The 27,318-nt window shown below is 39.0% G+C and overlaps 1 protein-coding gene across 2 annotated transcripts in view; it reads right to left on the bottom strand.

The window, feature by feature from the left end:
• Positions 1-20,856, bottom strand: part of ATXN1 (ataxin 1) — a 311,414-nt gene extending 290,558 nt beyond the window's left edge. For both annotated transcript variants that reach the window (XM_063451697.1, XM_063451698.1), the window contains exon 1: positions 20,603-20,856. The gene's annotated coding sequence lies outside the window, so the exon portion shown is untranslated. The remainder of the gene's footprint in view (positions 1-20,602) is intronic.
• Between the last annotated feature and the right edge of the window lie 6,462 nt (positions 20,857-27,318).

Genomic DNA, 27,318 nt, shown 5'->3' with positions numbered 1-27,318 from the left:
GCCCAATCCTCCTCTGGTGATATAATCAATTCTGATGCCTTTTCTCCCTTATGGTGCTTCTTCTTGAGAAGTACGGAGGACATACAGCGCATGCACAGCAATAGTATAAAGTCCCTAGTGGCAATTAAGGGTATGCCAAAATACAAACTGTGGCAATTTTCAGTAAAAGCACAGTTTTCATTTTCTAGGTTGCAGAAACTTCATTTTTGCCTCCAAATCACTTAATTAAGATGAAGTGATTTTTGTGCTTTGACTGTCCCTTTGAATTCTAAGCACCAAAACTACTACAGCTTAATGCAATGATCTTGGTGCCCAGATGCGGTCCCAGCACTTTGGTAAATGCAAGTACTTCCCAGTGGAGACTTCAAATAATTTAAAGTCTTCACGCACAGCATGATGATGCTGAACCATATGAAAGCTTGTCACAGAAAAGCATGTTTTTTAATGTTATTGGATGCTTCAGTATCGGCAGCATCCAATTGGTTTAGAACAAACAAATAAATATTTTTCTGACAGAGTGTTCCTTTAAAGTTGTCAAAGGCATTGTAGGAGTTGTAGTTCTGCACGCAGCTGGTAATCAATTGGTAATCAATTTTGGCCACCCCGTTATAAGCTGTGGTTAAGCTTTACAGCGCGTAGTAGATTGTCTGCTGTTTCATACAACACACACATTGACTAGTACCACTGACCTTGTCCTGCATTCTGTCATACGATTCTGCATTGATACACAGTGGCCAAGTTTCTGTGCACGCTAGTCTCAAGATGCTCATATGAGAAAATGCCATTTAAATGAAAGACCAAACAGGGATTGTGCAGCAAAATAAACTCCCATTACCATTTGGCATAAAAGCCAAGAGCTCACAGATTGCCAAGCACGATTTGTTAAAAATAAACCATAATAGAAAAGTGATAGCAAATTTTGCTGGCTATGAACCCCCAGCTTCCTGGACGAGCAACACAAATTCATCAACTTCTTCATCAAATTTTATTCACTGAAAAGAGATGGACAGTAATTACTGTGGGAATTCTGAAGTACTGTGTACAATACAAAGCCAAAACTAGATGCGAGTTGTTGCTGAAAAGCAAGACAAAACACACCTGAATGGCAGATGAATGCTGTCTGTTGCCATGGCAGCTTGCTAATTGATTAAGAAGAGGGTGAGCACACTACAAGCCTACGCAGTTGACATGTATCTATAGCATATGCCATGAACAGGAGAACTGCGTCTGCTTTACAGGACTCTATTGAGTCTGAGATAACAGACTCTGCGGCAAACAAAAATGTTCAACATATTAAGCATGTATTAAAATCTGAAAGCAACATGGTCAGAGTTCGCTCACCATACAGCAGTATTATTTTTATTTATTTTTTACCATATGTATATATATTTATACATTGTGTTTTTTCTATTATACAGTCCACTGATAAAAGGCTGAATTCCATAAGAAAATGGATGGTGACTTATAATAACTTTTCATCTCACTGCAAATGTTAATCTGTTTACATAAATACATATTTCATATCAGAAAGCAAGCAGTCTTAAATAAAAAAATAAAAAAAACACATAAAGCACTGCTGTGTGCAAAGAGGATTGTGTTGTGTGGTAGGTTCTTGTTGACAATGCTAGGTCACTTTTATTTTGTAGTTCTGCATATAAGATATATATGACAGTTACGGTTAGGATAGGAATCGAGTTAGGGTTGGGATTAACAGGACAATTAGGGTTAGGGTTAGCTACCGCCTAATGTTAACCCCTTAAGGACTGGACTTTTTTTGCGATGTTGTACATTTGCGACCAGGCATCTTTTTACACTTTTGTGGTGTTTGTGTTTAGCTGTAATTTTCCGCTCTCTCATTTACTGTTCCTATACAAATTATATATTGTTTTTTTCAGGACAAAAGGGGCTTTCTTTACATGCCATTATTTATATAACCTCATGTAATTTAATTTTTAAAAAATGAAAAAATATGATGAAAAATTGAAAAAAATACATGTTTTTTGACTTTTATGTGAAAAATCTTTTATTCATCTACAAAAGCGAATGAAAAAAACTGCTAAATAGATTCAACATTTTGTCCTGAGTTTAAAAATACCCAGTGTTTACATGCTTTTTGCTATTTTTTTGCATGTTATAGGGCTATAAGTACAAGTAGGATATTGCGGTTTCAAAACATATATTTTTAAAATGTATCAATAGTGACATTGTAACACTATTATCTGTCATAAATCGCTGAATAACACCCCACATGTACATATTTTTTTTAAAGTAGACAACCCAGGGTATTCAATATGGGGTATGTCCAGACTTTTTTAGTAGCCACTTAGTCGCAAACACTGGCCAAAGTTAGCGTTCATATTTGTTTGTGTGTGAAAAAAGTAAAAAACTAAATTGAACGCTAATTTTGGCCAGTGTTTGTGACCAAGTGGTTACTAAAAAAGACTGGACATACCCCATTTGCAATACCTTGGGTTGTCTTCTTTCGCAAATGGTATGCCATCATGGGGGTAATTCTCATTCCTGGGCTACCATACGCTCTCAAAGGCAACGTAACCAACCTGGCCATTTTCAATGTAAAAATATTTGACCCATATATTTGACCCTGTAACTTTCAAAAACGCTATAAAACCTGTACATGGGGGGTACTGTTATACTCAGGAGACTTTGCTGAACACAAATATTAGTGTTTCAAAACTGGAAAATGTATCACAACAATTATATCATCAGTAAACGTGCTGTTTATGTGTGAAAAATGCAAAAAAAGTCACTTTCACTGACAATATCATCGCTGTGATATGTTTTACTGTTTTGAATCACTAATATTTGTGTTCAGCAAAGTCTCCCGAGTAAAACAGTACCCCCCATGTACAGGTTTTAGGGTGTCGTAGAACGTTACAGGGTAAAATACAGTGCTAGCAAATTAAATTCTCTGGACTTTCGGCCTGGGTTGGCACGCAGGTCCCTTAAATTGCAATCAATAAAATAACTTAATTATGTAAAAATATTACATAAATACGCACGTAGAATTTAAATATATGTGCATATTTATATATTTGAAGTCTACGTGTATATTTATATAATTATTTATGTAATTTTGTATATGGACATATGAATAGTTCGTATTCTTTTTATTTATTTATATATACATAGATATATATACAATTTCATTCTAAGTGTATTTTGATATAAATATATATATATTAATATCAAAATACAGTTAGAATAACATTTCGTATAGATATATAATTTTTTTTAAATTTTTATTATTATTTTAAATTTTTTAAATTTAATTAAAATTATTTATTATTCGTATTTTATAATAATATATATATATACAATATATATATAGTTATTATATATATTATATATATACGTGTGTAAATTAATTATAAGTGTATTTTTATATTAATATATGTACATATTAATATAAAAATACACTTAGCATGACATTATATATATGATATATAGACATATATTATATAGGTATAATATATGTCTATATATCATATATATACACATATATAATAATATATATTTTTTTATTAACTTTCACTTTAAATTTTTTTATGATTTTACACTGGCAGGGAGACTGCCTGTCAGCACAGACAGTCCCCCTGCAGGCAGAGACTAGGACACCTATTGTGACCATGTGGTCGCCCTGTTGGGCGATCACATGGCCCCAGGGGTCCTAATCCGCCATGGGGAGACTGTCTGGGCTGCAGGCAGTCTCCCCACACCGGGAGCAACGCCGATCGCCGCCGGGGGAACGACGGCGATCGGGTAAGTACATTTTAAATTTAGGACCGTTCAGGACCGTCGTCGGTCGGCAAGGGAAAAATGCCGATGACGGTCCTGAACCGTCTTGCGTCCTTAAGGGGTTAAGTTCTAGAACTGCCAGGGCCAAGTTATTGTTGTGGCTTATGGAGCTATGGCTGTAGGCCCACACATTACAATAGACTCAAGCTCCCTCAGTTTTTAAAATGTTTTATTCAATTATTTTTGTGATCACCTGCTTTTCTGCAGTGTACAGCTTCTTATAGTGTTTGGCCAGGGAGCTAACTTCCCTGACCTGGCTGAATACCTCTCAACATTAGGAGGTATGGAATCGAGATGAGGTGGGCGAGCCTTCATGGGTGTTGCCAATGACACAATTTGCATCACTGAGGGGTGTGTCATCCTGGTGTCAAGTGCGCTACTCTGACCGTCAGCCTCCCAGCCAGTCCCTGATATACAGGACCTGAAGCGCTCTCTGCATGGTCATGAGCACTCCACACACAAAAGCATCTAATGATGTGCTTGCGCTGTTCTGTTGGAGGACAGTTCCCTGGTGTCCCTGGATGTGGGACACCGTGACAGGACCCTAAAATAGTGGCTATCCTGCCAAAAGCTGGTCAGTTGGCAGGGCTGTAGCAGAGTAACATGTGTCACCTATACTATAAAATATGAAGTGTGAAAGGTAGATTTGGTACTGTATATGCAAATCTGTATCTGAAATAAGAGGGACTTATCTGCACACAGTCCCTCTGTGTAACATAACCAATACAACAGATTCCATGCGCCCAGTGACCCCATGTACCCATTGCTCTCCCAGCAAATTGTTTCTGTGCCTTAGCCTGCTTATGAAGATTGACATTCTATGCTTAAAATTTCCTGTTTATAAACGCATGTGGGTATGGTTTTATACATGGCTGCAATGTCTAACTGCAGACAGAGGTCCAGCTCATGATCTTTAAGTCACAGGATGACAGAATTTAAAATTCAGGCCCATGGTAATTTTAGCTTCACACCTATTCAGCCCCTAATCAAACACTGATCTAAAAAGTCTTAGAGCAGAGCTTTACAAATCAGGAAAGATCTAATTAAATGATTGCTCATTGACACCATCACTGTGTTTCAGTAAGTACAGTAACTTACAGCAATGGGTTGACAGTCGCTATAAATGTGTTTACGGCCAAATGTAAATATAACTGTTTCACAGAAATAGCAATGTGTAATATGGTCATACAAAAAAAAAGGCACATTGTGTGCACCAACACCGCTACATAGAGATGTAGTGGTTTTGGTGTTTAAAACACTTTATTTCTTCAGTCCTAGTCAATTCACCCCTGGTAATGATTCAGAGAATGTCCCTACACATGTCCGGAAAAAAGGTTTTATTTTAAAACCTATCTTAGGAAAGTGTGTTTTATTTAGAAGCTCTTACCTCCTCCAAATACCTTCTTGTGCAAAGTAGCCTTCTGTGTGAGTTTAATAAAGTTAGATAAAGAAAGACGAATTAAAAACTTCAAAGAAAGAAACAATAATTCTTTTGAAAGCTGCAGACATGAGAGAACATATTTTGGGACCTATTCCAGCACAGTTTTAGTATTTTATTTTACTCATATAATTTGTAAAACAATCTGGCATTTCGTTATTTAATACAGTTATAATAATAAAGTAATTTTTTAAATAGTATCTATTTCAATGTTTGTTTTTTTTCAATGTTTGTTTTTTCTATGTTTTTATAGCTTCCAATGTGCTTAGTGTGCCCGCAATGCTTCCCTACAAGGTGCTCTGGATTCTCCACCATGCACTGTTATGTAAAAAGTGGATGGGTCAGATCATCTGCAAAACTTGCAGAAGGAGTAAGAGTTTAAAGGACCACTCTAGGCACCCAGACCATTTCAGCTTAATTAAGTGGTCTGGGTGCCTGGTCCCTCTAGGATTAACCCTTTTTTTTATAAACATACCAATTTCAGAGAAACTGGTATGTTTATACTGAGGGTTAATCCAGCCTCCAGAGCCTCTAGTGGCTGTCTCATTGACCGGCTGAATGCGCGCGTGGCTCCTGCCGCGCATGCGCATTCAGCCGATGACGTCGGGAGGAAGGAGGAAAGGAGGAGGAAAGCTCCCCGCCCGGCGCTGGAGAAAGGTAAGTGTTTAACTCCTTCCTCTCTCCAGAGCCCGGCGGTGGGGGCACCCTCAGGGAACTATAGTGCCAGGAAAACGGGTATGTTTTCCTGGCACTATAGTGGTCCTTTAAGGACTTAAATAATTTTGAAAAATCTTTTATTTTAACAATTTTCTTGTTGGGTTGCATTAAAAATATGTTTTGCTTTAACCTAGATTTTCTGCTTTAAAGGGAACTGTATACACCTGCTCTCTCTGACTGCAACATGCCAAACCATTTCATCCCCAATATGACCTCCCAGATCCGGAGGTCTGCCGGTTTATAAGGGCAGCGGTTCCGCAGACACAAACTTCGGCAGATGACCGAGAAGACACGTTGGAGAAAACCATGTCAGAATGTCAGTAAGCTGAGTATGTGTGGAGGCTGACATTCTTCCTCCCTGGGTATCGGTTGAGTGATCCACGTCCACTACCTACAGCTCACCTGATTTACTAATACTGATCCCATAGTGCACAATGTTAGCCACAATAATGTTGTTTTATTATGATGCTGAGCTCTAATTGCTCAACTACATTTGCTTCTTCTGAATGCTCACTGGTACTTACCTCTTGATCTTACCTGCAGTTATACACAACGACCTTTCTCACATATCCTCTGTTTAACATGACGGAGCTATGTTCCTGATGTCCATACCTACAAATGTGCATCCCGATATCCGTTTGCCACACACTGAGTATTATTTTTTTGCTTCTTATTGATGCTGCCCATGTGCTCATATTCATTATGTAACATTGCACCTCAAAAATAAAGCAATAAAAAAAAAAAAAAAAAAAAGATAAAAGAGGGAAACTATTTTCTATATATCAGCTTTGGGTCAGTGGAAGGTGAAAATAATTAGGTATGGGGTATGCCAACTGCAAAGTGGCAGCAGAAAGTAAACATGAAGATGGATGGAGGCAGAGCTATATCTCTTTCCATTTTGAGTCTGTTCCTGATGTACAGTTTTTATGAGCAGTTGGGGGCAGTGTAATGTCTTTGGTCACTCCTGCCTCAAAGTTACAACTATGGATGCATACCTCCCAACATATTGTCTCTGTAACTCGGGATGGGTGAGTGGAGTCCAGAGCGGGTGTTGTTGCCAGTGCTGTGTGGAAAGGTGGGAGCTTTGCCTGAAAGGGGGGCCAGCCTAAAAACAATTCCAAGTTCGCTAACTGTTAGTCTGCCTGGCCAGCCCCCAACCCTCTGGACCAAACAGGAAGTCCTGCTGAAGCGGTCCCTGCACGGTCCTAGTGCACGCTGCACAGGGTTCGCACGTCTAACGATGTGCTCGTGTTGTGATGCCCGGGGAAGATTCCCTGGTGTCCTCATATGCAGGACACCAGGGAACTCAAGCGGGACAGCACTCCAAAATCAGGACTGTCCAGCCAAAAGTGGGACAGTTGGGAGGCATGTGGAGATCCAGTTCATTGAGTTGAAAGTTTCAAGCACATCCTTCAACATATATTCAAAACGTCTAACTTGACATTTTTTTGACATTTAGTTTGTCTAGGACATATATTTACATTTTTGAGATAGATTTCTAGTATGAATATACGTGTTTGAACGTATGGAAAAATATAATTAATTTTTTTATTATTATTACAACATGAGAAGAAAACAAATCTAGGTGGGAGCATATATTTCACTAAACCAACAAAATGTTTACTGTTGGATTATTATTATTTTTTTTTACTATATTATGTAGGGCAGTGCAAAACTAATGTTAAGGCCTGCATGCTTCATATACATTGTTTCCTTAGCAGTATAAATAGAAACCAAACATAGTAATAAAGATATTAGTCATAACTACAGACAGACTTAAAATACCTTGTTGGGGCCTAGTGATAACTTTTCTTTTTAAATAAGCTTTAAAAGCCCATCAGCCCTTATTTGAACTGTTGCTTTACCACATATATATATACAAATAATGTGTCAAAAACAATCTATAAAAGTGACAATCACTAACATGTTCTTTTCGAGAATAGGTTTAAAAATATAATAACAAATACCGGTATATACATGATTTTCATTTAAACACGATATAGAACATTTCGCTGTGATTCCAATTGGAAGGTCTGACAGTTCCACAATATTTCAACAGAATTCCATGAATGGTTGAGTTTAAAATGTTGGTAGAATATAAAACAAATGCAAATTATTCACAAAACTATTTGTCTAAAACTACTTTCAGAAATGAAAAAAAAATAACTTTCAAATATCTAAGGGAAAGGGAAATATGCATTTTGATTGCGCAACTTTCATTATCTTTAATTTTTTTGGAACAGCGAATAAAATATATATTAGGTGGGGCAGGATTTATATATTCATAACTATTTCCATAAATGTTTTCTTTAAAAATGCTCAAATGCAACACTAGATCCTGTGAATTATCTGCTTAATTACGGTAATACAAACTTCACTGAAACTCACTGTAAAAACCAGTGACTAACAAACAGCAAGCAAAGGAAATGCCAATATGCATTAATGCTTGTATACTCAATGCTGGGAAGAACGGAACTAACCTACAGGACAAAATAATATGCACCAAGAAGGATCCTCAAAGTCTAGGACTAACTATGCAAAAAGAACTGTACGGTATTAACAATTCTATTCATACAAATCACAACTACATATTGCATTCAGTACATTGAAACTGAGCACAACCATAGGACACCGCAGTATGATCAAGAATAGTATATTGTTTAGTATTAAGATATTCCAGGAACTGCTACGATCATGCCGTTTAATAATTAAGTGAGACAGTAAGGCCAATTCATCATGTTCTGCTGACCTGGGTCAAAGAAACATTCTGAATGAGCCGAAATGTTCCAACGATTCAAGATAAATCTCATGTTCCGTAAGAACACCCATAAGGGTTGTTTCCTGTACACTATCAGCATAATCACTCTGTTTGTTACTGAACCTACTCATCACAAGGATGAATTAAAATGCTTTCGGAAAACACATTGTAGTATAGTACAAAAGCCATACGAGAGAAAGTGAATCAAATCCATATTTCACTCTGATGTTGCCATTACATGTCTTATCTATTGATTTTACCACCTAATGACACGGCACTGGTTCAAAAGCAATCATTGCTTTATGAAGATTATTATATTATTCCAAAAGAATTCACCTTTAAGTTGAATACATATTTTCTATTCAAAGCATTTAGAAGGTCATTATCTTAAAAAACAAGCATGTCATTGCAAGTATATAATAAGCAGTAAAGTGTGGAAAGTATACATGAGAAATAATGCAGGGCAAATAGGCATGCTCTTAAAAAAGTATCACGAGGGATCACCAAGAAGAAAGATTATAGCTGATGCCTAGAGGGCTTACAGGCTATCAGCTATACCTCACTGACGAGGCCTAAGAAGGCTGAAAAAATTGTCTGGTGATGCTGTATCTCGTGCTGAGAGAGACGGCCTGCATTTCAGGACCGGACCAGGCGTTTGAGTGAGATCAGTCTGATATGCAAATGGTTTAGGTTCTCTGTGTAGTAATAAAAAATGAGCTAAAACCAGCATGAAAACTGATCAATTGTTGTATGTTTTTAGTATTGCCCTACTTCATAATTTGCGTTTGTTTGCTCTCCCTGAGGTAAAAGGGTAATCCAGGGAGCCTGGCAGCCAAGCAGCCCAGACGTGTTTAGCACGAGCTCCCACGTCTAGGGAAGTAAAACGGGGTGTTTCACCCAGAAATAGACACTATCAGACCGCAGCTTCTACTAATTGAATCCGGGAGAGGCTGCTGCACCAGACGGTACCGCTCCCGAATCTCTACGATAAGTGGATCGACCAATCGAAGTCTGCGGCCTACAAAGAGCTGAGTCCAGGAGAGGCGGCCGCTCTCCGGGACCTCAAGCAGAAGGTGGGCACCCTGTGAACCCTTCTCACCTCCCCCCCGGACCGGTGGGGGTCATCCCGGTCCGCATCGAGCACAGGCACTTACCTTGTGGAAAGCGGATAACGGAGACAGCGAGAAACTGATACAAGGCAATCCTCCTCAAAATGGCGAGAATACCCTCTGCAAACGACACGAGGCAGGCCACGCTAGACGGGTGCGCCGCAATTGATCGCATGCTGCTACACCTCGATGAGATCTTCGCCCGATTCTGGGTGCAATTAGACACACGTGCAGCAGAGGTGGCTGAGGGATGGAGAAGCGGACGAAGGCGAGCGGGAGAAGGGGTGCATGAAGCCATGTCGGGCACAACAGCCCACCCAGCATCCAAACCACACGCACGCAGCTCACCTGGGCAGAAAGCCAACAGAGAACTCAGCCCAAAGCCACAAAAGCCGCAACAAAAGGCCCCACAACAGCTGACAAAACGCTTCGCTCCCGGGCGGATTACAACTTTGCAGCAGCAGCCTATGGCAATGAAGAAGGCCCCAACATGGCGGCACGTAAAGCGACATACATCACACCAGCTGCGGGCGCCAAGCGAGTGGTCACTGTCGACGAGTAAGCCAGCTACCACAAATGAGGTAACAGAGGTGACATCGACCCCGGTGAATGGCCTTGCCCTACAACCCCCTCTGAAGCCTGGAAGCGCAAGTCACTCTCCCTGGCTATTGGGACATTACCTGTCGGGTATAGGCTGAACTGACTCTGCAGCCTGTCAGCCACATGGACTAGGGCTATATATGCTCTTCAGTTCCTTTTCACCAGTGGTACTCTCTCTTATGTTTGTTTTCTTCCCTTATGTTTTTCTTTAAAATCCATATTGTCTAAACTCATATTCTGTTTTATCGACTACGCCTGACATGATATACTTGGGAGCTGTTTTACCAAGTATTAATAACGCTTTAGCACTGCTTATTTAATATCGATGTAATAACGCTAACACACTGCAACTCCAGACTACAGTAGCTTCTAAGAGTAAGTGTAGCCTGCTTAGACCAAGCCTGAAGGATGACAAGCTTAGATCAATCTATATTCATGTTTTTGCTTATTTAAGCGTTATAACCTGCAACTCACCCTCCAAACCTTGAAATTGTGCATGCTCCCACAAATGTCAAGCTACTATAAAAGTGTGCTTATATACATGTCCAAATACACAGATGTGCATAATAGCTTACGTCTTGCCCCTTGTTTAGACAAGAGGGACTATGCTCTTAACTCCTGTAATGTCTAAATCTTGCTCTATGAGCTGATTACACACACATGCAAAGGAGAAAAAACAAAAATCTTTAGAATAAGCTTCAGTGGCAGCATCTTTCCAAGTTGTTGTAATTCAACGGGTCGTGCAGCGTAGAAAAAAGCAGTCCCCACATGAAGCCCTAGTTCTGCGTTATATGACACACTGTGCCAGTTCAAATACTCTGTTATGTAGAAATTCTATGCCTAGTACTTCATTACCACAACCACTTGTGCCTAACTTTCCAGACACAGCGATACCCTAACAAAAATAAAATGAAGCAGACACACCTGAGAATGTATATCAATGTTAATGACTATTGCATATGTATGTAAAATCACTGATATATTATTCTTCCTTTTCTTCCTTTCTGTAACAACCTCACAATGCTTCAATAAAACAAAGAATTAAAAAAAAAAACAAAAAAAAAAAAAAAAAGGGTAATCCAGACATGAACCCCGAGCTCAATGTGACCTAGGGGTATCAACTATATCTTACTGTCCAGTCCTAACATGGCTAAAATGGATGCCTGGGGTTCCTGTATCTCCTGTGTACAGGGAGCTAACCTACATTTCAGGTTCAGAAATGTCCTTTTAGGTGGGATCAGTCTGATATGCTAATAGTTTAAATTTATTCTATAATGGCACAAGATAAATTATATCAATCTTCAGAACTGAAGAAAAAAGGCAAGCTATATAAACTGTTGTCCATTCTCAATTTTCTCTGGCACCTTATTTTTAGTGTGTTTGTTCTCCAAGTAAGCTTATATACCAAATATAGGAGAACATGGTTCAGAACCAGAAACAAACTATCTATAAAGCACGTAAATATAACAGAAAAAGAATCAAAGATAAATATGTATTTGTAATATATGTCGTTGTTTTTTTTTTTTTTTTCTTGGGATGGGGGGGGGAGGGGGGTGGGAGGGGTTGGGGGGAGGTTAGTTAACTGGTAGCAGAATGGGTCAAGGTTTAGATTCAGTATAATGTCTGTTTTTTTGTTGTTTTTTTAAAGGTTGACAGCCATAGCTTCTTGTGTTCACATTGCAATATCTGTGACTAAACACAGCTTTCATAAAACATCATCAATTGACCATGCAGACTGTTACGCTATAAATCCAGCTGTGAAATTCTAACAGACCTATGCAGCATATTGGTAATGGTTTATTTATTTTTTTACTATTTATTCTTAAAGAGATATTTTCTTCCGAGTTTGAAAGTGTTATCATTTTACTACAGTTCAGATATGGGAAAAATAAATATATATATATATATATACATACCCCATTTGCTGTATACATTTACTATAAATAATACTAACCAGGCATGCAAAACTAAACATATAGTTCCTAGCAGCAAGTTACTAGGTACTAATCCATCATCAGTCTGTTAGTACCATTTCATTCCCTGGAATGAAAATCTAGGCCGTCCCAGACCAAAAACCTTCCTGTCAACAATATACAACATTCTGCAATAATGGACTGGGTTATGATTTGATGAAATGGGAAATTTTATTTTCATGTAACCCTGTGTCAGAGATGACCACTCCACAGTCTAAGTGAATGTGTGTACGTGTTGGGCATAGGCGTGTGCACCCTAAAGCACAAACACACACTCCGCTTTATTTTTTCTTTAAATAAACTTTGTATATGTCAAAACTGAAGCCATACAAGCAAAATGCTGGAAAATAGGTGCCTTGTGTTTTAAAGCTATACTTTTCTAACCTCTGTGCTAAGGTACGGTAGTGCACTCCTCCCATGCTGCCTCCTTTTAATTCAGCAGGTATTGGTTTGAGAACCACTATCTTAAAGGATCACTATAGTGTCAGGAAAACAAACTCGTTATCCTAACACAATATCATCCTTAGGTCCCCCCCACCCTCAGGTCTCCCCTCCACCTCCCCCCTTGGCGCTGAAGGGGTTAAAACCCCTTTAGTTACCTTAATCCAGCGCCAGGTTCCCTCAGCGCTGGTGACCTCTCCTCCCCTGCCGAGGTCAGCTCCTGAGTGGAGTGGAATGAGCATTCTCAATGCTTTCTTATGGATGTTCTGCGCGCTGGATGCAAATTTCACATCCAGCATCACAGAAGTGCCTCTAGCGGCTGTCAGGAAGACAGCCACAAGAGGTTGGTTCCCCCCTTTGCCCTACAAAAATATATATATATAAATTCACTTGTGAATCTCCTTTACCAGGCTGATGGCTAAACTCCTTTACTTTCTGACTTCCTCCAAAACTCAATTTTTAAAACTGATTTTCCCAAACCATGATTGGCAAGGTGCTCTTTTGATGTAAAATAAACTCTGACTCCCACTTTATCAGCACTATTGAATTCCTCATAGTTGTATAAAACTCTTTCACAACTTGACTGCAACAACCAATCCCACGCACTCCAGATCACATGACTTAATTATTTCCTTTCTTTAGTCCTCCATCTCCATTAGTGCACCCATCGCCCTGGCAACTACTTTTCCTTTAATGAGATTCCATTTTTATCCCTGCCTGACTCCACGGTTTATTGCTTAATATGCTATCTGCTGAATGTATGATTACTTGTCTGCATAAAACACCCTGCATAAACATGCTATATTATGAGTGCAATATAAATAATCATGTGACAGTCTATATTTCTAAGTTATGCAACCTATGCTATTAAAAAACAAAAAAAGTTGGCCACTTGAGTTATTCAGTTGGTTCCAACCTGCCCTTACTTCCCACAGATTTTAATGTGCACTTCATAGGGCTGACACTGGTTGGGCAGGAATGTGGGGAGTACTGGGTGAACATTCCTGGACAGCTATGTATGCGTGTGCCAGCAAATATACATCTGTGTGGATTTCCTTTCCTCGATAACTCTCTCCCCCTTAATTACAGAAATAATCACGTTTAAGGTGTTTTGAAGAGCTGTACAGGCAGAGCAATTAGATGTTTTTTTAATTAATATATTACAGCAAGGGTAGGCAACCTACGGTACTCCAGATGATGTGGACTACATCTCCCCGATGATATTCCAGCATTATGGCTGTGAGAGCATTATGAGAGATGTAGTCAACAACATCTGAAGTGTTGGAGGTTGCCAGCCCCTGTATTAAGTCAGATTCCTGTATGTTTGGGTGACTGGAGGCCTTTCCCCAAATTATTTGTCAACTGCAAATGGTGTATTTACAGAGTTATTTACTAAAGTGTAAATTCATATTTAAGAATTTTACATTTACATAGGCACTGTCACTCTCCCCTGAAAAATGTGAATTTCATGAAGATGAAATCTTTATGAAATACTCATATTGACTGTGTTAGAATTTCTACCCTACCCAGTCAAGAGACAGAGATCCTCCGTAAACGTCAATTCTGTTCTCTCGCGCACAAATCTGAAGCGTCGGGAGCTAAAGAGGACCAGCTGGGAGAAGTTGGCAGCGCCCGAGAGGGACAGTTTCAGGTAAGTAGGACTTACCATTGCCTGCCCTCCTACCCCTAGCCACCAAACACCCAGGATTGATGTCACCGGCAAGGGGATTGCAAATTCTGCAAAGTCTCCAGACGATGACAGTGCCGCATTAAAGCTGCAGTAGCCAAATTGAAAATTGCATAGCTGTCTTGGAGAAGTTTTCCAGTTTGGCTATTTTGACTTTAAATTTGAAGTTCATTTAAATTCTCACTTAGGTAAATAACACAGTCAATGTTGTATTTCTCGGGTGTAAAACATTGACACAAGAGAATTTCTAGCATGTAACAAGAAAAGGTCAGGTTTTCACAGAAAGCATAACATTATCCTAACCTTGAAAAGCATGTCATAACCTCTTATATTTTATCTCTGCATTGCTTTTCAGTTTCTGATTGCTGAGCACACTTTATTGGTTATTCACTGTTAATAAAACAAATACATTGGTTTTTGGGTGGTTTTTTTTTGGCAGACAGTCTTTTAAGGTAGCTGGGGGAGTGTTATACCCTCATAGTGATACAAAACACGACAACAACACAGCCAAAGCCAATCAACTACCGTTTACAAGCCAAGAGGACTGTTCACCTCTCTATTATTACACATGTCTGTTTTGCAGTTTCCTTGCACACATACAAAAAGGTGTCATTATAAACAAAACAAAATTGAATACAGGTCAGCAAAACAATTCCTACAACACTTTAAATACCAAAACGATGAACAATGCATTCATTTGCAACATACTGTAAAGCCAAAACCACAAATAAAATAGAAACCTGTACTGGATTGTGCAACCTAATTCAAAAAGATTTAGTATTGAATGGTTACATTTGTGTGCAGTACAAAAACTTTTTTTATACACAGTGACAAAAATAAAGATTGTGTAACTGTCTTTATATTTCTCCTTTAAAGCGGCTCTTTTACTGTCTGGGATCTTTGCATATTTTTAAAAGATTCTCGACAGTGCCTGTTTCGATTGGTGTCTGGTGGCTGTGTGATGCAGGAGAAGGTGATATTTAATGATCTGAACCTATCCCTTGCAGCCACCACGATGGACTTTCTGCCAGTCCTCTTCAGCTCCTCATGCTTCTTCTGCCAGGAGACCACCATAGTGCCATAATCTAATGCATGCACAAATGTACAACACTGAGGATCCCACTAGATTGCAGGATTGTCTATACTCCACTACTTTTTTCCCCTACACCTCTCATTAGTGGCAGTTGAGAAAAATGGCAAAACTTGGTGGTGGTAGCGCCAACTTTTGTCAGTTTCTCAACGTAGTCCCTACTTTGTTTTGTACTATATCTTTCAGTCAAATTCCAGTACAGTCAATGTGAGTATTTCATAAAGGTTTTATCTTTATGAAATACTCATTTTGGAGGGGATGGGTGTTTGATGGCTACCTTTGAGTGGTTGTGGACAGCTGGGCATCATGGGTAATGTAGCACATGGTCTCTAGAGTGCTTATTTAGAAAATAAAAGAATACAAATAAAATTATGTACAAATTAGAATAGAACAATGCAAGAACAGTTTTACATAAGTTGCTAGCAAAAAGATTCCAGTCAAGACATACATAGAAAGGCCAAGGGTGAATGGCCTTTACTAAAATAAATTACAGATCTGTTTCTTAAAGGAACACTATAGGTTCAGAAATACAAACATGTAGTCCTGACACTATAGTGTTAAAAACACTATTTACGTGTCTGACCTTCGCCTCCCCTCAGCCTCCCTGGCTGAGATCATCAGAACTGATAATCTCAGCCAATCCAATGATAATGCTCACACACGGCAGTACGGCGCTCTGCGCCAATCACCATATCCTTATAGAGATGTATTGAATTAATGCATCTCTATGGGAAAAAAATCAGTGACTCCATGCAGAACATGGAGACGATGAACGTCAGTACTGCACAACCCAGGAAGCACCTCTAGTGGCGGTCTGAGTCTCTAGGCAGCAACTTTCTGAAAAGGCATTGTTCACATGTTTATACCTGAAGGAACTGACTATGCATACCAGAACAACTGCATTAAACTGTAGTTGTTCTGGTGACTATAATGCCCCTTTAACCAACCCATGCAATAAAAAGGAATATATGTATGTCATAGACATAATATGAAATTGAAATATCTGCCATACATTGACATTGCAGTACAAGAATAAGAAACCTCTGCCATTGCAAATGTGGATCTAATTCTCCAATGAGGCTTTGCCAACCAGCGCAACACAGGAATTGCAGTAAATAGATTTTGGATTGGCTAAAGCTGCTGAGCCTTGCTGTAGAAATCACACAATGTTTGTGGGACTCAAACCCATATACAATCTTAGTTATTAGTAAACTGTAGGGGCCGAAGAACTATAATCTTTTCATGTAACCTGCACAATCACTTATTTATTTTCTGTTACGATTTACCAATCCTGTATACCAGCATATAATCCGAATATATTTTATTTGGAATATCCTACAGCTCTAAAAATACAAAATAAATTGAAATCTAGCTTGTACAATATTCTACAAAATTAGTACAATAGGTACCTTTAGTTTTAACTGTCAAAAGCTATCCTATAAGATAATTTCATCTGCGCTTTAAAAATCAATATTGGTTATTTGCGGTGCTCAGTTTAGTAACCCCAGCAGTCATTATAATAACTTTTATATTCTGCTCAGACCAAACAGAATGTTTTCGGGGGAAAAAAACAATAATTGAAAGAGTTAATATGCACACTCTTCAATGAAAACTGAATAGTTCCTTTGGCATTAGAACACACAAAGTCTAAGAAGTGCTAACTGGTTCATTCTAGAATGTGGTGATGTCATACAATAGTACTGTTGAAAGCGTGGGTAGGTTGATAGCCATGCAGTCATTGATACAATGAAGTTAACATCACATCAATGCATCTTTCAGTGTATCATCTGATGAAAATATAGAAATATTAAGTAATAAATATTATAACTAGAAGATGTCCATATTGTGCACTGCTTCCCCCTCAATCATTTAGACTGCCTTAATGGATATGCAACATTTACTTCGTTATTACATTAACCCCTTTAGTGTTCTCTAACAAACAGAGGTTAAGTCATTCTGTTTTTTAAAGGCTTGTAAAGGTTTAATCACCCGATCAATATATACTGTAGGGTTGCCTTTACTGTATGCAAGATATACAAGCACAATTGGCCATGTACTAGTTTTACTATCAAAGTCTGACTCAGTGGGAGAGAAACAGTTAATTGCAGTAGCATCCAAAAAAAACAGGATACAAGCCCAAAAGTGCATATTTCAGGTATGCAAACAAAATGTCAGACCTAACAATGATGAAGAGAACAAGATCAGCATTTATATGCGATTTCTTAAAAGTATGTTTGGGGTGATATTACATCTAAAACCTTATGAACAGCAGTATAGAATGTGTCACTAACAATATGGGGGGGGGGGGGGATGGATAGATAGATCGATAGATGAGATTTGCAGGTCTGGGGTTGTACTGCTTTGTACAACCGTTGTATCCATTACCCTGATATACTGCTAAACTATAAGCAGTATAAATGAATCCCTATTAACAGGCAATTACACAGTACTGCAGAATATGCTGCAATCTAATAACAATAATTACTGTTCTGCGATGCATTTAGTTCAGTTTTATATCTGTTGGGGTGAAATGCTCTGTCTGCCGGTCATTGAGTGCAAAAGCACTGAGTAACATAATTGGTACTCTGAGGGTTAAGGTGCTTAAGCACAGTTATGTAACAGAGGAAAAGACAGAAAATTCTTCTGCAAATACATTTACAGTCAAAGTCAGATGTTCGTGCATAGGGGCTTTTAATCCGTGACCGACGTAAGCTCCTTGGGATTCATAATGGGCTTCACAACTTCATCCACACGCTAATTTTACAGAATCTGCTTGGTTTCTTACACGTCTGTCCTTGTAGAACCAGGCTGCATTTCCCCTATCTGAGCTTCCCCGAGGCCCTGTCTCCTTTCACACACACACTCACACACACACAGCATCCTCCTCCCAGCTATGCCTGACTCACTGTATTCACCCACTGGGAGGAGTGAACCTTTACACTACACTACACACATCTCTGCTTACTCACTGAGCTTCACATACATACTATAGAGAGTTGTAAAAACAGGCTAATGAGGAAACAGCCATTATTCTTTTTCCCTAGACCTAGTTATGCATGCAGTTTTCGTTGTTCATTTTGATGGTTTTTAAATTACGTATATATATATTTTTTTTTATAGCTGCCTTAGGGGGTCTGTGAGACAAACGAAAAACAATAAAAAAAAAATAAAAAAAAATCTCAGTTAATCTCAACTATTCTAAGAACTGGTATATTTCTAAGCTATTCTAAGTATTGCATAATGTAATAATCTTGATAACCATCATTTTTTTTATACAGTGGGTTCCCTCCAACCCCCAAGTTGACTGAAATCACGTAGGTACATTCTCGGAATCACCCAAATCAGCAGCTTAATTATAGATGTTATCTAAACTAGCTTGCAAACAAATATATATATACGGGGATTAGATGGGGTATACATTAATTAAGAGGGGAGCCAAGTTCTTACATTTTCAGTCACATTTTCTACTCTGATTAACAATTTGGCACCAGGTAAAGCAAGTAATATTTAGGGTGAAAGTTGTCCACTTGTGATATGACTGATGAACAATTCAGCAAGCCAAAGAAAGCCATATTATTACTACACTGTGGACTATTGCATTAACCCAGAGAGTCACTTGAGAACTAGAAAACGAACAGATTGTTTGGTGCTACCGGGAGGTTTGGGTGAAAGCAGTAACTTGGGAGCCCAGCAATGTGGGGTGGAGCAGCATGTCTGAAAAATGCTCACGGCCTGCCTTTTAACCAACCAGAGGCAGAAGGCCTGCGGTGTAAATAAAGAGACACCCCTCTCAACTTCTCACTTTCCAGGCCAAATGGAGCTCATTCATGCTGGTATTAGCATTCCCTACGCAGCACACATCCAAAATCGTACTGGATATGTCTGCAAATTACACAATAAATAGCCATCACACACAATGGTAACTGTGGCCTAGTTCACTGACTCGAACAATCTATAAAATGTTACTGGTTATTGGAAAACAAGTGGCTGACACTATTATACAACATAAAAGAACGAGGACTTGACTAAATCTGTCCCTGATGATCCAGAGTCAAGGTTTCTCTCTAGATCAGGTATCACGAAGTGGGCTTGTTTCCCAAGAAGCATATTTACGTGGACATTATTCAATATACAAATGCCCTCCTCCCTCCAAAAAAAAAAGTATACTTGGATGACTTTCTAGTATACAGTTTATTTGTACTATACTACATACCGAAGATGTTTGTGTAAAATAGTCCTGATTTTATTAAGGACGATAGGAAAAGAAAACAAAACAAAAATATCTTCCATTTAAAATACAATGAAGGTTGTATGAGCCTGTGCCATTGAGCTGGCACCAGGTGGTCTCGTAGAGAAGAAGCAGACTGATAGATCAGACGGCAGGAGGAGGGGATTGACAGAGGTGACATAAACGTGCAGTCTCCTCTCTCGTACACATACACACGTAGGCTCTCCCTGTGCAGACTCTATTCAGCACCCCATGGGGGAAGCTATTACTGCACAAATCCGTCCCCTTTTACCGATCATAACTGAACCACTCTATGCTCAGCAGCAATCCAGGGACGTCCAGCCACGAGAGGGTTAAATCACACCAACAGGGCCCATCACATCCACCAACAAAATACACGCCAGCCCCAGCCAGTAAGGTCTGTCCCAACATTCGGTCCGGTTAGGGACAAAAACTGATCATTCTATAAGATTCAGAGGTTTAAAAAAAAAAAAAAAAGAACGAAAACATGTCTGAACCTCCGAATGATTTCAGTTTGAGCTGCAGCTTGAGAAGCAGGAAGGGAAAGCCCAGCCTGATCTTTCGCTTAGTAGTGTAATGTATAGATATATATACATATATACATATATAGAGAGAGATGTATAGATACATATATCATAATATGCGACATGCATACGTCTTACTTGCAACATTAATTCCACGATCAGCAATGAGAAGAAATATAGATAAATCGAAATGGACTTACTGTAAAGTGCAGTATAAGGGCTTGCTGGCTGAGGAGGTTGTCTGAACTGTTGCGTTTTTTTTTTTTCCGGTGTATTTTTTTTTTTCCTTTTAGTCTGCCCCCCCCCTCCCCCCTGCAGTAAGACAGGTCTTGTATGTCTTCTGTACTGTAGTAGAAATGATGTCTGCAGTACAGCTCTCTCTCTCCAGTATGTAAATGTGTAATAGAAGCCAAATATGGAGCAGTTGGCTGCCCCTGCAACAGCTCAAGGATCCTACTTCATGCAAAAGGGAGGAAGAGGGGGGGGGGGGGGAGAGAGTGTGTGTGTGGAGGCAAGGCAATACTCTGGCAGACAGCCAAGGCAGCCACACAGATTATTGCATACGCACAACAGAGATGGGGCGGTCTGACTTAACCCTTTTGTCAGTACTCATAACTAGTCTGGGAAGCATTTTGTTTTATTTATCTGCCTCTCCTTTGTCGAAGTCGCATTGATCATTTCTAACAATAGAAAAGGAAGACATTGTTTCCTGTTTTGTTTGTTGTTTTTCATTTTTTTTTTCTTTTTTCCCCGTACATGAGAAAACGAGTGAAGAAGGGGAGTGAGAAGCAGTTGTAATGTAGTGTAACTTTGTTACGTGCATTGCATTTGACTCCAGTAGGGTGTGTGCCTCTGCTGGAAAGAGAAAAGGGGTGGAGGAGAGGCATAGAGTAGAAGCTGCGAGGCAAAGCCAAGCTCAATGTCCACAGGGATGAAAAACGCAGACTTGCGTGTCAACGTCATTTAGGAAATAGCAGCCTGTTTAACCCCCTCTACTACCGGTGGGCAATGCTTCAAACTCAACACAAACTAGCATTGGTTCACACAACACATTATTTAAAGGTATAGCTGCCTTCTGGAGACACAGTTATGTAAGAGACCCATTCTTGCAGCTCTGATAACGCCTACTATAATTGTTAGCTTCATGGGTATTTAAACGCCTGCACTGTGCCAAGTTTACAAGAATGGTACTGTTCTTTGAGGCTGCCTGGAAGTTTGTTAAACTGAAGAAGATTCTTGTAAGAAAAAAAAAAATCAGAATGAAAAATTATAGAACATTATATATACACATACATGCACACACACACACACACACACACACAGACATAGGTTGAGAGAAAACATCACAGATTTATGCAAATTACACAATTACTGTTGTGCATCATCTACGTAGTAGCTGAAAGACCTTAGGAAAAGTATGCTTTGGACACGCAGTAATTCCAAGAAATCATGTTTCCATAAAACTCCCAGAAACTAGACAATCCATAGCTCTTTTTTTTTGTCCTTTTTAGAAAGTTTTTGTTTGACATTGTTCCATTGCTAAGGGTGATTGCATTTATGCAAGATGAAGTCTGAAACACTGTGCCTGCCTGTGCTCATTTGCACGCGAAGCTGATAATTCTGTGAGAATTGCTGAAACATAATTATATATATTATTAGTCACAGGGACTATTAGGACTCTGTTTATCAAGGATGCACATTGGCGCCTCTCGTAAAATCGGATTTGGTTCAACACCTATTGTTTGTCTATTGATTTGCAATACACTGCAACATAGGATTTCTTCGTAATCATGGAGGGTGAATACACTGAAATTTATGTACTATGTCCTGGTAAACATTGATCCTGGCCTGCATATAGTTGAAGCATTCTTTGGATTTTTTTTTCTCTCTTGTGATTGTGTTGCTAAATTGTAGCTGTCTAACTCAAACACCCACAGAGGGGTAAACTACATATACAATGGACCTCTGGATTTCTAAAATAAAGGGGCTAAACTCTGTGAACAGTGATAAGTTTATCTCTAGTGACTGGATATTTTTTTCACTCATATACTGCAAGGCCAACTGGGTAAACATTTTCAGAGAACCCAGTCACTGGTTTTTGGTTTACGTTGCTTCCTTATTTGCATTATGTGGCAATAGATCATCTATAAACCTCAGCTTGGCAGCAGAAAAAAAACAACACAACTACTAGCACGTAACACATAGACTGAAAATGAAAACTACGCCAAACCGGATTGCTGAGCAGTGCATTCCTTGCATATCTGGCACCTAAAGAGTCAATCCCACTTCAGCTATACCGTATGCAGCAGTGACAGTGACAAGAGAACACATGCCAAGTACTACAGCTCAAACCTGACAGAGATCCAGGCCAGGGTTTTATCAGCTGTCTCCCTGTCACATGAACGTTTCTCAGGCAGCAGATAAAAGAAAAACGAGGACTGGAGGATCTGTCATCCTGGAGTTAGCCTGCAGGAGTGTAAGAAAGAAAGCACTGGGATTGTAGAATTTGATAAAGCAGTCTGGGATTTATTTGGAAACAGTGAACTGTAATGAACAGAATATAAAACTGCTACATTTATCATCAACCTATTATTATGGCCGAATACTAGAATTCTTCCAAACACCAAATTTTTCCATTTTATTTTTCATTCACTACAATTTGATTGTCTAGTCAGGCACAGGCAACCTTCGGCACTCCAGATGTTTTGGACTACACCTCCCATGATGCTTTGCCAGCATTACGGGTGTAAGAGTATTATGGGGGATGTAGTCCACAACATCTGGAGTGCCAAAGGTTGCCTATCCTTTGTAGGGTTTATTCACTTAACAGTGAATCGTGGCATACTGAAAATTGAACTGCAAAATTTAGGTGAAATTACCTAAGCTGGAGAAATTCTATAGTTTAGCACATCCCCAATTTGAGTGTCGATGACTAGTTTGCGCAGTTTATCGTTTCCAATTCACTGTTTAGTAAATAGCTCCCCTTTTTTGTATGAGGAATTACCTTTCACAAACAGAAATATACAATTTCAAGCCAGAGAATCTCCAGAAAAATATTTTCACTTCCCACTAGCAAACTCAGAGGGGGGATTTTTAAAGAGGCTAAACACAGACGAGAAACAGATAGACAGAAATAGATAACAATATTATTTAAGCATTTTAGGAGGTTATTAACCCCTTCAGGACGGAGTCAAATGTACACGTTCTGTTCATAGAAAAATAGAAACATAGAATGTGACGGCAGATAAGAACCATTCGGCCCATCTAGTCTGCCCAATATTTCAAAATACTTTTAATTAGTCCCTGGCCTTATCTTAAGTCTAGGATAGCCTTATGCCTATCCTACACATGCTTAAACTCCCTCACTGTGTTAACCTCTACCACTTCAGCTGGAAGGCTATTCCATGCATCCACTACCCTCTCAGTAAAGTAATACTTCCTGAAATTATTTTTTAAACCGTTGCCCCTCTAATTTAAGACTATGTCCTCTTGTTGTGGTAGTTCTCCTTCTTTTAAATATAGTCTCCTCTTTTACTCTGTTGATTCCCTTTATGTATTTAAATGTTTCTATCATACCCCCCCCGTCTCGTCTTTCCTCCGAGCTATACCTGTTAAGTTCCTTTAACCTTTCCTTGTAAGTTTTATCCTGCAATCCATGAACCAGTTTGGTAGCCCTTCTCTGAACTCTCTCTAAAGTATAAATATCCTTCTGAAGATACGGTCTCCAGTACTGCGTACAATACTCCAAGTGAGGTCTCACCAGTGTTCTGTACAATGGCATGAGCACTTCCCTCTTTCTACTGCTAATACCTCTCCCTATACAACCAAGCATTCTGCTAGCATTTCCAGCTGCTCTATTACATTGTCTGCCTACCTTTAAGTCATCGGAAATGATTAAAACAAAATGTAAACAAAACCTGGAATTTGCGCTAAATGTCTGTTCAACCGTAATTCACCTCTTTCATATTAAGCCCTTCGCGACCGGTGACGGTTCAGGACCGTCATCGGTATTTTACCGTTGAGGACCGCTGATGGTCCTGAACCGTCACAACGGTAATATGTACTTACCCGATCGCCGTCGTTCCCTCAGTGGCGATCGGCGGTGCTCCCGGTGTGGGGAGACTGCCTGTAGCCCTGGCAGTCTCCCCGCGGCGAATTAGGACCCTGGGGGCAATGTGATCGCTCAATCGAGTGGTCACATGGTCACAATAGGTGTCCTAGTGTCTGCCTGCAGGGGGACTGTCTGTGCTGACATGTAGTCTCCCTGCAAGTGTAACATTAAAAAAAACTAAAATGTTAATGTTAATAAAAAAATCTAATTATATATGTGTATCTATATAATATATGTCTATATATCATGTATATGGTGTCATACTAAGTGTATTTTTATATTAATATTTACTTATATTAATATAAAAATACACTTATAATTAAATTACACACGTATATATATAATATATATAATAACCATATATATATTATAAAATACAAACAATAATTAAATTAAATTTAAAAATTTAAAAATAATAATAAAAATTAAAAATAAAATTATATATCTATATGAAATTTTATTCTAACTGTATTTTGAAATTAATATATATATTGATATCAAAATACACTTAGAATGAAATTGTATATATATCTATGTATATATAAATAAATAAAAAAATAATACGAAATATACATATGTCCATATACAAAATTACATAAATAGTTATATAAATAAACACGTAGACTTAAAATATATAAATATGCATATATATTTAAATTCTACGTGTGTATTTATGTAATATTTTTACATAATTAAGAAATTTTATTGATTGCAATTTGAGGGACCTGCCTGACAACCCAGGCCGAAAGTCCAGAGAATGTAATTTGCTAGCACTGTATTTTACCCTGTAACTTTCTATGACACCCTAAAACCTGTACATGGGAGGTACTGTTTTACTCGGGAGACTTCGCTGAACACAAATATTAGTTACTCAAAACAGTAAAACATATCACAGCGATGATATTGTCAGTGAAAGTGAAGTTTTCTGCATTTTTCACACACAAACAGCACTTTTACTGATGATATAATTGTTGTGATACGTTTTACTGTTTTGAAACGCTAATATTTGTGTTCAGCAAAGTCTCCCGAGTATAACAGTACCCCCCATGTACAGGTTTTATAGCGTTTTTGAAAGTTCCAGGGTCAAATATAAGGGTCAAATATTTTTACATTAAAAATTGCCAGGTTGGTTACTTTGCCTTTGAGAACGTATGGTAGCTCAGGAATGAGAATTACCCCCACAATGGCATACCAATTGCAAAAGAAGACAACCCAAGGTATTGCAAATGGGGTATGTCCAGTCTTTTTTAGTAGCCACTTAGTCACAAACACTGGCCTAAATTAGCGTTCAATTTAGTTTTTTTTACTTTTTTCACACACAAACAAATATGAACGCTAACTTTGGCCAGTGTTTATGACTAAGTGGCTACTAAAAAAGACTGGACATACCCCATATTGAATACCCTGGGATGTTTACTTAAAAAAAATAAATATGTGCATGTGGGGTGTGATTCAGAGATTTATGACAGATAATAGTGTTACAATGTCACTATTGATACATTTTAAAAATGTATATTTTGAAATAGCAATTTCCTATTTGTACTTATAGCCATATAACTTGCAAAAAAAAAGCAAAAAAGCACGTAAACACTGGGTGTTTTTAAACTCAGGACAACATTTTTAATCTATTTGGCAGTTTTTTCGTGCCTCCGTTAAAGGATGCTCCTAGCATTTCCTGAGGACTCCAAGCACTCTGGCAGACACCACAAACACCGAACCGAAGAAGCATATAAATCCTCTCAAGCATATGAATGCTGTAGACAGTTGAATAGGAAACCATACGAATAGGTTTACACTCCTAGCAGTCAAACTGGAACAGCATACAATAAATCCTCCCCCAAGAATGAGACGACACTTCACTTTGAGGGTTAAAACAGGAACTCCGGTGCTGGGACACCCAGCCTGGTTTTTATTACAGTTGTTGCAAATACAGGACCGCCCACAGGGAGGGATAAAACAACCAATCATATTACAGTTACATCCCACATATTCCCTCCCCTCAGATAAACAGTTAACACAATTAAGATACACACATTTTTACACAAGTTTTGGATGTACCCCAAATACTTGGGGTACATCCATAAATTCAGTATCCCCAGATAGCCATGATCTGGGGGAACAACATATGTAAAAATTAGCCCATTCGGATAAAGGGTTCGGGAGTTATGGGACTTTGAAGTTTTGACCGACCGCACAGGCAAAATAGCCGAAAACAGTTCCATAAGTTTTGGCCTTGCGGTCGGTCTCGGTTCGTGTAATAAAAGTCCAGAACGGCTTGCCAACTGTAGCGGACTGGACCCTGCCCCAGAGTCTGCCCCAGTTTACTGGAGAGGACTGCTTGCTCGCTTCCTGCCCAGTGATTATGGTCCCGGGAAGATGGGACCCTTTAAAGAACTACATTTGGGCATAATGGATTTTAATGCTGTCCCTGGCCCTTTAAATACCCTGGAGCAGTGTTTGTACTTTTAAATTGGCACTTCGAAGTCGTCGAAGTGCCGAAGTCGTCGAAGTGGCCGCCATTTCGGGACTTCGACACGTGTTCGCGGCCATCTTCATTCCCGAACAGCGGTGATTTGCCGTCGAGTGTCTGGAACTAAAATCGGACACTCGAGTAGGCAAACACCGCTGAGACCTCCATAACAATGGGAATTCGTGCCAAAATACCCCAAGTATTTGGGGTACATCCAAAACTTGTGTAAAAATGTGTGTATATTAATTGTGTTAACTGTTTATCTGAGGGGAGGGAATATGTGGGATGTAACTGTGATATGATTGGTTGTTTTATCCCTCCCTGTGGGCGGTCCT

Source organism: Pelobates fuscus, chromosome 4, assembly GCF_036172605.1.
Source record: "Pelobates fuscus isolate aPelFus1 chromosome 4, aPelFus1.pri, whole genome shotgun sequence".
Lineage (NCBI taxonomy): Eukaryota > Metazoa > Chordata > Amphibia > Anura > Pelobatidae > Pelobates > Pelobates fuscus.
Note: the sequence above shows the minus strand (reverse complement) of the source record. Positions and strands in the feature narration are given on the sequence as shown.